At 48.2% G+C, this 13,005-nt stretch overlaps 1 protein-coding gene across 2 annotated transcripts in view; it reads left to right on the forward strand.

Annotated features, from left to right (window-relative positions):
• LOC119935023 (speckle type BTB/POZ protein) overlaps positions 1-13,005 on the forward strand; it is an 80,164-nt gene that overhangs the window by 36,352 nt on the left and 30,807 nt on the right. The window lies entirely within an intron of this gene.

A 13,005-nucleotide genomic window follows, 5' to 3' on the forward strand; every position in this document is an offset into this window, starting at 1 on the left:
TAATAATAATAATAATGATGGTATTTGTTAAGCGCTTACTATATGCCGAGCACTGTTCTAAGCACTGGGGTAATAATAATAATAATGATGATGGTATTTGTTAAGCACTTACTATATGCTGAGCACTGTTCTAAGCCCCGGGGTAGTAATAATAATAATGATGGTATTTGTTAAGCGCTTACTGTGTGCCAAGCACTGTTCTAAGTACTGGGGTAATAATAATAATAATAATAATTATTATGATGGTATTTGTTAAGTGCTTACTATATGCCAAGCACTGTTCTAAGCACTGGGGTAATAATAATAATAATAATGATGGTATTTGTTAAGCGCTTACTATATGCCGAGCACTGTTCTGAGCACTGGGGTAGATACAAGGTAATCAGGTTGTCCCACGTGGGGCTCACAGCCTTAATCCCAATTTGGCAGATGAGGCCACTGAGGCACAGAGAAGTCAAGTGATTTGCCCAAGATCACACAGCTGACAAGTATCCACCCCAGCTCCTGGTACAGTGCCTGGCGCATAGTAAGAGCTTATCAAACGCCACAATTATGATTATAATGGCATTTTGTTAGGCGCTTACTATGTGCAAAGCACTGTTCTAAGCGCTGGGGGGATCCAAGGCGATGAGGTTGTCCCACACGGGGGGCTCACAGTTTTAATCCCCGTTTTACAGATGAGGGAACTGAGGCTCAGAGAAGTCAAGTGACTTGCCCAAGGTCACACAGCTGACAGGTATCCACCCCAGCTCCTGGTACAATGCCTGGCACGTAGTAAGCGCTTAACAAACGCCGCAATTATTATTGTTCTCTGGGCCTCAGTTCCCTCCTCTGTGAAATGGGGATCAAGACTGTGAGCCCCTGGTGGGGCAGCCTGCTTTTGCTTGTACCAACCCCAGTGCTTAGTACAGCGCCTGGCACGTAGTAAGCGCTTAACGAATAGCACAATTAGGATTATTGTTTTTCTGACTGACTTGGCCGACGTGAATCATCCTGGACGCCTCCCCGATGCCATTTGCCCGGTGACTCAAATGGCAGGGTGGCGTCACCACGGCGGTTTCCGAGCGAGTCCACAGGGTGGGCGGGGGCCCCGGGAGGCTGCCCAGCGGGCGGCGGAGCCCAGCGATCAATCAATCAATCAATCGTATTTATTGAGCGCTTACCGTGTGCAGAGCACTGTACTAAGCGCTTAGCACCGGCATGGCGCGGTGGAGCCCAGCGCACAGAAAGGGCAACTCTCAGTAACCCTTTCCACAGTCCCTTGAGCAGCGTGGCTCAGTGGAAAGAGCCCGGGCTTTGGAGTCGGAGGTCGCGGGTTCAAATCCCGGCTCCGCTGCTTGTCAGCTGGGTGACGTTGGGCAAGTCACTTCACTTCTCCGGGCCTCAGTTCCCTCATCTGGAAAATGGGGATGAAGACTGTGAGCCCTTCATGGGACAACTCAATTCCCTCATCTGTCAAATGGGGATGAAGACTGTGAGCTCCCCGTGGGACAACCTGATGACCTTGTATCTACCCCAGCGCTTAGAACAGTGCTTTGCACATAGTAAGCGCGTAACAAATGCCAACATTATTATTATTGAGCTCAGCGGGGCCTAGCGGAAACAGCCCCGGCCCCGGAGGCTGAAGGCCGGGGTTCCCAGCCCGGCTCCGCCACTTATCCGCTCTGTGACCCTGGGCAAGTCACTTCTCTTGAGAAGCAGCGTGGCTCAGTGGAAAGAGCATGGGGTTTGGAGTCAGAGGTCATGGGTTCAAATCCCGGCTCCGCCACACGTCTGCTGCGTGACTCTGGGCAAGTGACTTCACTTCTCTGCGCCTCAGTTCCCTCATCTGGAAAATGGGGATTAAGACTGTGAGCCCCCCCCCCCCCCCCCCCGCCGTGGGACAACCTGATCACCTTGTAACCTCCCCAGCGCTTAGAACAGTGCTTGGCACATAGTAAGCGCCTAACAAATGCCATCACTATTATTATTATTATTATTGAGAAGCAGCGTGGCTCAGTGGAAAGAGCACGGGGTTTGGAGTCAGAGGTCATGGGTTCAAATTCCGGCTCTGCCACACGTCTGCTGTGTGACCCTGGGCAAGTCACTTCACTTCTCTGAGCCTCAGTTACCTCATCTGGAAAATGGGGATTAAGACTGTGAGACCACTACTTCCCAATCAATCAATCATATTTATTGAGCGCTTACTGTGTGCAGAGCACTGAACTAAGTGCTTGCGAAGTCCAAGTTGGCAACATAGAGAGACAGTCCCTACCCAACAGCGGGCTCACAGTCTAGAAGAGGGAGACAGAGAACAAAACCAAACATATTAACAAAATAAAATAAATAGAATAGCTATGTACAAGTAAAATAAGTCAATAAATAGAGTAATAAATATGTACAAACAAGCGCTTAGTCCAGTGCTCCGCACACAGTAAGCGCTCGGTAAATACGATTGAATGAATGACTCCCCACAGCACATATGTATCTATCTGTAGATATCTGTAATTTATTGATTTATCTATTTATATTAATATCTGTCTCCCCCTCTAGACTGTGAGGTTGTTGTTGGGTAGGGACCGTCTCTAGATGTTGCCAACTTGTACTTTCCAAGCGCTTAGTCCAGTGCTCCGCACACAGTAAGCGCTCAGTAAATACGATTGAATGAATGAATCCCCACAGCACATATGTATCTATGTGTAGATATCTGTAATTTACTGATTTATCTATTTATATTAATGTCTGTCTCCCCCTCTAGACCATGAGCTCGTTGTTGGGTAGGGACCATCTCTAAATGTTGCCCACTTGTACTTCCCAAGCGCTTAGTCCAGTGCTCCGCACACAGTAAGCGCTCAATAAATACGACTGAATGAATGACTCCCCACTGCACATATGTATCTATCAGTAGATATGTGTAATTTATTGATTTATCTATTTGTATTAATGTCTGTCTCCTCTTCTAGACCGTGGGCTCATTGTTGGGTAGGGACCATCTCTAGATGTTGCCAACTTGGACTTCCCAAGCGCTTAGTCCAGTGCTCCGCACACAGTAAGCGCTCAATAAATACGATTGAATGAATGACTCCCCACAGCACATATGTATCTATCTGTATATTTCTAATTTATTGTTTTATCTGTTTGTATTAATGTCTGTCTCCCCCTCTAGACCGTGAGCTCATTGTTGGGTAGGGACCATCTCTAGATGTTGCCAACTTGGACTTCCCAAGCGCTTAGTCCAGTGCTCCGCACACAGTAAGCGCTCAATAAATACGATTGAATGAATGACTCCCCACAGCACATATGTATCTATCTGTGTATATCTGTAATTTATTGCTTTATCTATTTGTATTAATGTCTGTCTCCCCCTCTAGACCGTGAGCTCGTTGTTGGGCAGGGACCGTCTCTATTTGTTGCCAACTTGTACTTCCCAAGCGCTTAGTCCAGTGCTCTGCACACAGTAAGCGCTCAATAAATACGATTGAATGAACGAATGAATGTGGAGCAAACTGATCACCTTGTAACCTCCCCAACGCTTAGAACAGTGCTTTGCACATAGTAAGTGCTTAATAAATGCCATCATAATTATTATTATCACGGTGCCTCAGTTATCTCATCTGCAAAATGGTGACTCAATCCCCGTTCTCCCTCCTACTTAGGCTGAGAGCCCCGCAGGGGACCTGATTAGCTTGTACCTGCCCCAGTGTTTAGTAATAACAGTAATAATACTTGTTAAGCGCTTACTACGTGCCAAGCACTCTTCTAAGCACTGGAGAGCTTAGTACAGTGCTCTGCACACAGTAAGCGCTCAATAAATACGATTGATGATGATGGGTACATACAAGTTAATCAGGTCGGATACAGTCCCTGTCCCACATGGGGCTCACAGTCTTAATCCCCATTTCTCACAGATGAGGTCACTGAGGCACCGAGAATAATAATAATAATAATAATAATAATGATGGCATTTGTTAAGCGCTTACTATGTGCAAAGCACTGTTCTAAGCACTGGGGAGGTTGCAAGGTGATCAGGTTGTCCCCCACAGGGCTCACAGTCTTAATCCTCATTTTCCAGAAGAGGTAGCTGAGGCACAGAGAATAATAATAATAATAATAATAATAGCATTTATTAAGCGCTTACTACATGCAAAGCACTGTTCTAAGCGCTGGGGAGGTTACAAGGTGATCAGGTTGTCCCACGGGGGGCTCACAGTCTTCATCCCCATTTTCCAGATGAGGGAACTGAGGCACAGAGAAGGGAAGCGACTTGCCCAAAGTCACCCAGCTGACAATTGGCGGAGCCGGGATTTGAACCCACCACCTCTGACTCCAAAGCCCGGGCTCTTTCCCACCGAGCCATGCTGCTGCAGGAAGTGACCTGCCCAAAATCACACAGCTGACCATTGGCAGAGCCGGGAGAAGTGAAGTGACTTGGCCAGGGTCACACAGCAGGCGTGTGGCAGAGCCGGGATTAGAACCCGTGACCTTCTGGCTTTCAGGCCTGTGCTCTGTCCACTATGCACAGTGCTTGGCACAGAGGAAGCGCTTAACAAATACCACTATTACTATCATTATTACGTGGTAAAACTAGGCCAGTCTCCCCCCCCCCCCATGCATGCACATACACACACACACACACACTCTCCCCACCCCATTGAAGAGCCATTAAAAAGCTTCACCATTTCTAATAGTAATAATATAATAGCTCTAATAGTAATCCTAATAATATAATAGCTGTTGTACATGTTAAGCACTTACTGTGTGCCAGGAACTGTACTAAGCGCTGGAATAATTGCAAGATAATGGGGTTGCACACAGTCCCTGTCCCTCCCGGGGCTTAATCGCTCAATCAGTCATATTTATCGAGCATTCCCTGTGCCTACTAAGCGCTTTACTGCGCGTACCAGCAGTAGAGAAGCAGCGTGGCTCAGTGGAAAGAGCCCGGGCTTTGGAGTCAGAGGTCATGGGTTCAAATTCCGGCTCCGCCAATTGTCAGCTGGGTGACTTTGGGCAAGCCACTTCACTTCTCTGGGCCTCAGTTCCCTCATCTGGAAAATGGGGATTAAGACCGTGAGCCCCCCATGGGACAACCTGATCACCTTGCAACCTCCCCAGTGCTTAGAACAGTGCTTTGCACATAGTAAGCGCTTAATAAATGCCATTATTATTATTATTATTATAACAGACACATTCCTTGCCCATAATAATAATAATAATTGGCATTTGTTAAGCGCTTACTATGTGCAAAGCACTGTTCTAAGCGCTGGGCATTTATTAAGCGCTTACTATGTGCAAAGCACTGTTCTAAGCGCTGGGGAGGTTACAAAGTGATCAGGTTGTCCCAAGGGGCTCACAGTCTTCATCCCCATTTTACAGATGAGGTAACTGAGGCCCAGAGAAGTTAAGTGACTTGCCCAAAGTCACACAGCTGACAACTGGTGGAGCCGGGATTTGAACCCCTCACCTCTGGCTCCAAAGCCCGAGCTCTTTCCGCTGAGCCATGCTGCTTCCCATGTGTTGCCAATTTGTACTTCCCAAGCGCTTAGTACAGTGCTCTGCACACAGTAAGCGCTCAATAAATGCGATTGATGATGATGATAATGGCTTAATAAATGCCATTATTATTATTATTATTATAACAGGCACATTCCCTGCCCTTAGTGAATTCACAGTCTAGAGGGGGAGATATCTGTAATTTATTGATTTATCTATTTATATTAATATCTGTCTCCCTTAAGACAGTCTCCCTTTTAACAATAATAATAATGATGGCATTTGTTAAGCACTTACTATGTGCAAAGCACGGTTCTAAGCGCTGGGGCGGATACAGGGTGATCAGGTTGTCCCACGGGGGGGCTCACAGTCTTCATCCCCATTTTACAGATGAGGGAACTGAGGCCCAGAGAAGAGAAGTGACTTGCCCAAGGGCGCACCGCAGACATTAAAACCCAGGTCCTCGGCATCCCAGGCCCGGGCTCTTTCCACTAGGCTACCCTGCTTCTCCGGCTCCCTCCACCAAGGGAGAGGTGACCAGTCCCGATCCTTCAGGCAAATGGAGCCTCCACCCTGTGATCAATCATTCATTTGTATTTATTGAGCACTTACTATGTGCAAAGCACTGTTCTAAGCGCTGGGGGGGGGATACAAGGGGATCAGTTTGTCCCACGTGAGGCTCACCGTCTTAATCCCCATTTTCCAGATGAGGGAACTGAGGCCCAGAGAAGTGACCTGCCCAACGTCACACGGCTGACAATTGGCAGAGCCGGGATTCGAACCCATAATAATAATAATAATAATGGCATTTATTAAGCGCTTACTATGTGCAAAGCGCTGTTCTAAGCGCTGGGGAGGTTACAAGGAGATCAGGTTGTCCCATGGGGGGGCTCGCAGTCTTCATCCCCATTTTCCAGATGAGGTCACTGAGGCCCAGAGAAGTGAAGTGACTTAATAATAATAATAATGATGGCATTTATTAAGCGCTTACTATGTGCAAAGCATCATCATCAGTCTTATTTATCGAGCGCTCACTGTGTGCAGAGCACTGCACCAAGCGCTTGGGAAGTACAAGTTGGCAACACACAGAGACGGTCCCTACCCGACAGTGGGCTCACAGTCTAAAAGCCCTGTTCTAAGCGCTGGGGAGGTTACAAGGGGATCAGGTTGTCCCACGGGGGGCTCACAGTCTTCATCCCCATTTTACAGATGAGGGAACCGAGGCACAGAGAAGTTGAGTGACTTGCCCAAAGTCACACGGGTGACAACTGGCAGAGCCGGGATTCGAACCCATGACCTCTGACTGCAAAGCCCGGGCTCTTCCCACTGAGCCACGCCGCTTCTCCACAATCAGGTGGCGGTGCTTTAAGGTGGCAGACCTGGATTTGATTTCTCTTTTATTCATCCCGGAGAAGCCCCTTTCCGGAGGCTTCATCCCCTTCGATTAGGCCCCGGAGAGTTAAAAGGCTCGGGAATGCGATTCAAAACCTAGTCGGTTGTGACTCATTCCCTCTGTTCCCAAAGATTTCCGGACCTGACGGGCAAGGATTCGGGCGCCTTCTCCGGTCCCCGGCCCCGGGAGATGAAGGACTTCTCCTTTAACCAAAGCTTGGACAGATGAAAAAATTTTTAAAAGGCACATTTTTCCCCTCCCACCCCTTCTTTAAATGATAAGTATTTTTAACCGCGCCGAAATGATGAAAGCAGCGTGGCTCGGTGGAAAGGAGCACGGGGTTTGGAGTCAGAGGTCAGGGGTTCAAATCCCGGCTCCGCCAATTGTCGGCTGTGTGACTTTGGGCAAGTCGCTTCACTTCTCTGTGCCGCAGTTACCTCATCTGTAAAATGGGGGTTAAGACTGTGAGCCCCCCCCCACCGTGGGACAACCTGATCACCTTGTAACCTTCCCAGCGCTTAGAACAGTGCTTTGCACATAGTAAGCGCTTAATAAATGCCATTATTATTATGAAGTCCAATTAGTTTTTGGGGGTCCATCCTCTTCGGAGAGTTCGTTTAGAGAAGCAGCGTGGCTCAGTGGAAAGAGCCCCGGCTTTGGAGTCAGAGGTCAGGGGTTCAAATCCCGGCTCTGCCAATTGTCAGCTGGGTGACTTTGGGCAAGTCGCTTCACTTCTCTGGGCCTCAGTTACCTCATCTGTAAAATGGGAGTTAAGACTGTGATCCTTCCCCCGTGGGACAACCTGATCACCTTGTAACCTTCCCAGCGCTTAGAACAGTGCTTTGCGCGTAGTAAGCGCTTAATAAATGCCATTATTATTATGAAGTCCAATGAGTTTTTGGGGGTCCATCCTCTTCGGAGAGTTCGTTTAGAGAAGCAGCGTGGCTCAGTGGAAAGAGCCCGGGCTTTGGAGTCAGAGGTCATGGGTTCAAATCCCGGCTCCTCCAATGGTCAGCTGTGTGACTTTGGGCAAGTCACTTCGCTTCTCTGGGCCTCAGTTCCCTCATCTGGAAAATGGGGATTAAGATTGTAAGCCCCCCGTGGGACAACCTCATCACCTTGTAACTCCCTCAGCGCTTAGAGCAGTGCTTTGCACATAGTGAGCGCTTACCAAATGCCATCATCATCATCATGAGCAGGAATACAACGCCATGTTCAGAGAGTTGTTTTTCCGTGATAATTTGGTCAGAGTTCCTTGGGTCTCGGGGTCTTCGGTTCAGAGGAGAAGCTGCATAACTCCAGGGATAGAGCCAAGGCCCGGGAGTTAGAAGGACCTGGGTTCTAATTCCGGCTCCGCCGTCCGTCTGCTGTGTGACCTTGGGCAAGTCGCTTCACTTCTCTGGGCTTCAGTTCCCTCATCTGTAAAATGGGGATAAGGGTGTTAGCCCCACGTGGGACAGGGACTGTGTCCAATCTGATCAGCTTGTACCTAGAGAAGCAGCGTGGCTCAGTGGAAAGAGCCCGGGCTTTGGAGTCAGAGGTCATGGGTTCAAATCCCGGCTCCTCCAATGGTCAGCTGGGTGACTTTGGGCAAGTCACTTCACTTCTCTGGGCCTCAGTTCCCTCATCTGGAAAATGGGGATTAAGACTGCGAGCCCCCTATGGGACAACCTGATCACCTTGTAACCTCCCTAGTGCTTAGAACAGTGTTTTGCACATAGTAAGTGCTTAATAAATGCCATCATTATTATTATCTACCCCAGCGCTTAGTGCTTGGCGCATAGTAAGCGCTTAATAAATGCCATCATTATTATTATCTACCCCAGCGCTTAGAACAGTGCTTGGCGCATAGTAAGCACTTAATAAATGCCATCATTATTATTATCTACCCCAGCGCTTAGAACAGTGCTTGGCGCATAGTAAGCACTTAACAAGTGCCATAATAATAATTATTATTATTAATAATAACATTAACCAGCCAAAGCCACGTACAGAGAGTTGTTATTCTGAGTTAATTGGCCAGAGCCCCTTGGGTCTCTCGGCTTTCAGTTCAGAGGAGAAGCGACGTGACTTAGCGGATAGATCACGGGCCTTGGAGCCAGAAGGACCTGGGTTCTAATCCTGGCTCCGCCACATGTCCGCTGTGTGACCTTGGCCAAGTCGTTTCCCTTCCCTGGGCCTCAGTTCCCTCAGCTCTAAAATGGGGATAGGAGTGCGAACTGCTCCATGCGGGACGGGAACTGTGTCCAACCTGCTTAGCTTCTATCTAGCCCTGAGCTTAGTACAGTGCTTGGCACGTAGTAAGCGCTTCGCAAGTACTATAATAATAATATTATTTTACAATTATAAATTATTATTATTATTGTTAGCCAGACGAAACCACATTCAGAGAGTTGTTGTTCTGAGATAATTGGTCAGGGCCCCTTGGGTCTCTCGGCATTGAATTCAGACAAGAAGCAGCATGACTTAACGGATAGTCACGTATCTTGTACTTCCCAAGCGCTCAGTACAGTGCTCTGCACACAGTAAGTGCTCAATAAATACGGTTGAAAGAGTGATAGAGCCCGGGTTCTAATCCTGACTCTGTTCCATATCCTCTGTGTGACGTGTACTTGTACTTCCCAAGAGCTTAGTACAGTGCTCTGCACACAGTAAGCGCTCAATAAATACGATTGATTGATTGACTGATTGACATGGGGCAAGTCACTTCACTTCTCTGGGCCTCAGTGACCTCATCTGTAAAATGGGGATTAAGAGGGTGAGCCCCATGATTAATTCGTATCTCCCCCAATGCTTAGAACAGTGCGTGGCACACAGTAAGGGCTGAACAAGTACCATCCTTATTGTTATTAGGAATCACGCTTTTCGGAGACTCCGGAATGGGATAATTAACCCCCGCCACCAAAGAAACAACTCCGAATCCATCTCTGCAGCTGGGAATTACTCTACCAGAAAATCTCCAAGAGCTTTTTCAAACAGTCAATCAATCGGTCGTTTTTATTGAGAGCTTCCCCTGTGCAGAGCACTGTACTGAGCGCTTTGGAGAGGACGGTAGAGTTGGTAGGTCATCATCATCATCAATCGTATTTATTGAGCGCTTACTGTGTGCAGAGCACTGTGCTAAGCGCTTGGGAAGTCCAAGTTGGCAACATATAGAGACGGTCCCTACCCAATGATGTGATGGGATGATCGAAGGAATGAATCCCTGCCCTCAAGGATAAGGTGAGCGGGAGGCAGACAGTCAAAATAAGTTACGGACGGGGGAATTTCTCCCGACTTTTCCGTACAGGGAATTTGACTCCAAGCAGATTGCCTCCTGAGGTTGCGGGGCTTCCGTCTCCGAGGGGGAAGCTTCAATCGAAACGCACAGACGCGCACAGGAAAAGTTGTCACCGGCGTGCCGGGCTTGGCATCAGGAAATGGTGCACGGGTTGAGAAGTCCTTGACTCAAATGCCACGGCAGACTTTCTTCAACGCTTCCGCGGCTGTCGCCGTCCTCTTTTCATCTTTCAAGTTCCGACGCAGGCCCCCGGCAGAGCCAGGAAATTCGGTCGGCGCGAGGATCCGTCCTGAATTCCCTCCCGCCGAGGCCGGGCAGACAGAAGGGAGGCTGCCTCCCGCCCCCTCCTTTCCCGCAGCCCGAGTTGTCGAAAGAGTCCCCGCCGCACACCCTCCCGTCTCCCCTTCTGCTCTCGTTCCCTGGGGATTTGAGAATGTTTGGGAAAACTGGCGTGGCGCGAGGTAGCGGGAAAAGAAGGGAAAGAGATTTCCAAGGGAATGGTTTCCAGAGCAGAATGCCGCCTTTACCGTCGGCGCGGCGCGGAGGGGCCTCCAAAGGTTAGAGAAGCGGCGTGGCTCAGTGGAAGGAGCACGAGCTTTGGAGTCAGAGGTCGTGGGTTCAAATCCCGGCATCCGCCAGTTGTCAGCTGTGTGACTTGGGCAAGTCACTTAACTTCTCTGTGCCTCAGTTACCTCGTCTGTAAAATGGGGATTAAGACTGTGAGCCCCGTGTGGGACAACCTGATCACCTTGTAACCTCCCCAGCGCTTAGAACGGTGCTTTGCACATACTAAGCGCTTAATAAATGCCATCATTATTATTATTACTATCAGGGTGGTTTGGAAACTCATTTGGGCAGGGAATGGGTCTGTTGTTGTATTGTACTTGCCCAACCGCTTAGTGCAGTGCTCTGCACACAGTAAGCGCTCAATAAATATGATTTTTTAAAAAAAGTTGACCCCTTCCCCCCCCGGGCTTGAAGAAGTCGCCCGGTCCGGTGAAATTCACCCGTGGCCATCGGAGTTTCAATCGAGATTAAATCCCCGGGTTTCTTTTTCCATTTGACCGTCAATTGAAAGATGTGTGCGTCCCCCAACTGCCACTGCAGTTCTTCCCGAGAGGCTTAAGTTTTAATAATAATAATAATAATAATAATAATAATAATAATAATGATGGTATTTGTTAAGCACTTACTATGTGCCAGGCACTCTTCTAAGTGCTGGGGGTGATATGTGTTAGGTTGGACACGATCCCCCTCCCACATGGGGCTCACACTCTTATCCCCGTTTTCCAGATGAGGGAACTGAGGCCCAGAGAAGGCAAGCCTCTGAGCCTCTGCGACCTCATCTGTAAAATGGGGATTAAGAGTGTGAGCCCTGTGTGGGGCAGGGACTGTATCCGACCTGATTACTTTGTATCTACCCCAGTGCTTAGAACAGTGTTTAGAACAGCCCCCTGTATGCTGTAAGCTCGCTGTGGGCAGGGACTGTGTCTGTTTATTGTTGTATTGGACTTTCCCAAGTGCTTAGTATGGTGCTGTGCATACAGTAAGCACTCAGTAAATATGATTGAATGAACAGTGCTTGGCACTTAAAAGTGCTTAACAAATACCACTGTTATTATTATCATTACCAATAATAATAGTAATGATTTAGTGTCTACCTCAGAAGCAGCGTGGCTCAGTGGAAAAGGGCCTGGGCTTTGGAGTCAGAGGTCATGGGTTCAAATCCCTACTCCGCCAACTGTCAGCTGTGTGACTTTGGGCAAGTCACTTAACTTCTCTGGGCCTCAGTGCCCTCATCTGTAAAATGGAGATGAAGCCTGTGGGCGCCCTGTGGGACAACCTGATTACCTTGTATCCTCCCCAGCGCTTAGAACGGTGCTTTGCACATAGTAAGCGCTTAATAAATGCCATTATTATTATTATTATTATTATTATTACCTCCCTCACTGGACTGCAATCTCCCTGAGGGTAAGGATTGCATCTATTGTAGTAACAGTGTTAATAATGGTGGTTGTATTTGAAGATGGGCATTAATAGAAATAAATCAATGACAGATACAGACATGAGTGCTCTGGGGCTGGTCGGGGGGGATTCATTCATTCATTCAATCGCATTTATTGAGCGCTTACTGCATGCGGAGCACTGTACTAAGCGCTTGGGAAGTCCAAGTTGGCAACATATAGAGACGGTCCCTACCCAACAACGAGCTCACGGTCTAGAGGGAGAGACAGACATTACTACAAATACATAAAACAATCAATTACAGATATCTACAAATAGATACATATGTGCTGTGGGGAGTCATTCATTCAATCGCATTTATTGAGCGCTTACTGTGTGCGGAGCACTGTACTAAGCGCTTGGGAAGTACAAGTTGGCAACATCTAGAGACGGTCCCTACCCAACAACGAGCTCACGGTCTAGAGGGGGAGACAGACATTAATACAAATAGATGAATAAAGGGAGCAAGTCAGGGCCACGCAGAAGGGAGAGGAGGGCTTGATCAGGGAAGGCTTCTTGGAGGAGATGGGCCTTCAATAAGGCTTGGAAGTGGGGAGAGCTAATGTGGGTGGGATTTGAGGAGGGAGAGGCAGGACGTGGGCCAGGGGTCAGTGGTGAGATAGGTGAGCGCTAACTTGTACTTCCTGCGTGCTTAGTACAGTGCTCTGCACACAGTAAGCACTCAATACGATTGATGATGATGATGAGATGGAGGCCCAGGGAGAAGGTATTAGAGGAGCAGAGTGTGAGCCCACTGTTGGGTGGGGACTGTCTCTATATGTTGCCAATTTGTACTTCCCAAGCGCTTAGTACAGTGCTCTGCACATAGTAAGCGCTCAATAAATACGATTGATGATGA

The sequence above is a fragment of the Tachyglossus aculeatus genome, chromosome 11 (assembly GCF_015852505.1).
Source record: "Tachyglossus aculeatus isolate mTacAcu1 chromosome 11, mTacAcu1.pri, whole genome shotgun sequence".
NCBI lineage: Eukaryota > Metazoa > Chordata > Mammalia > Monotremata > Tachyglossidae > Tachyglossus > Tachyglossus aculeatus.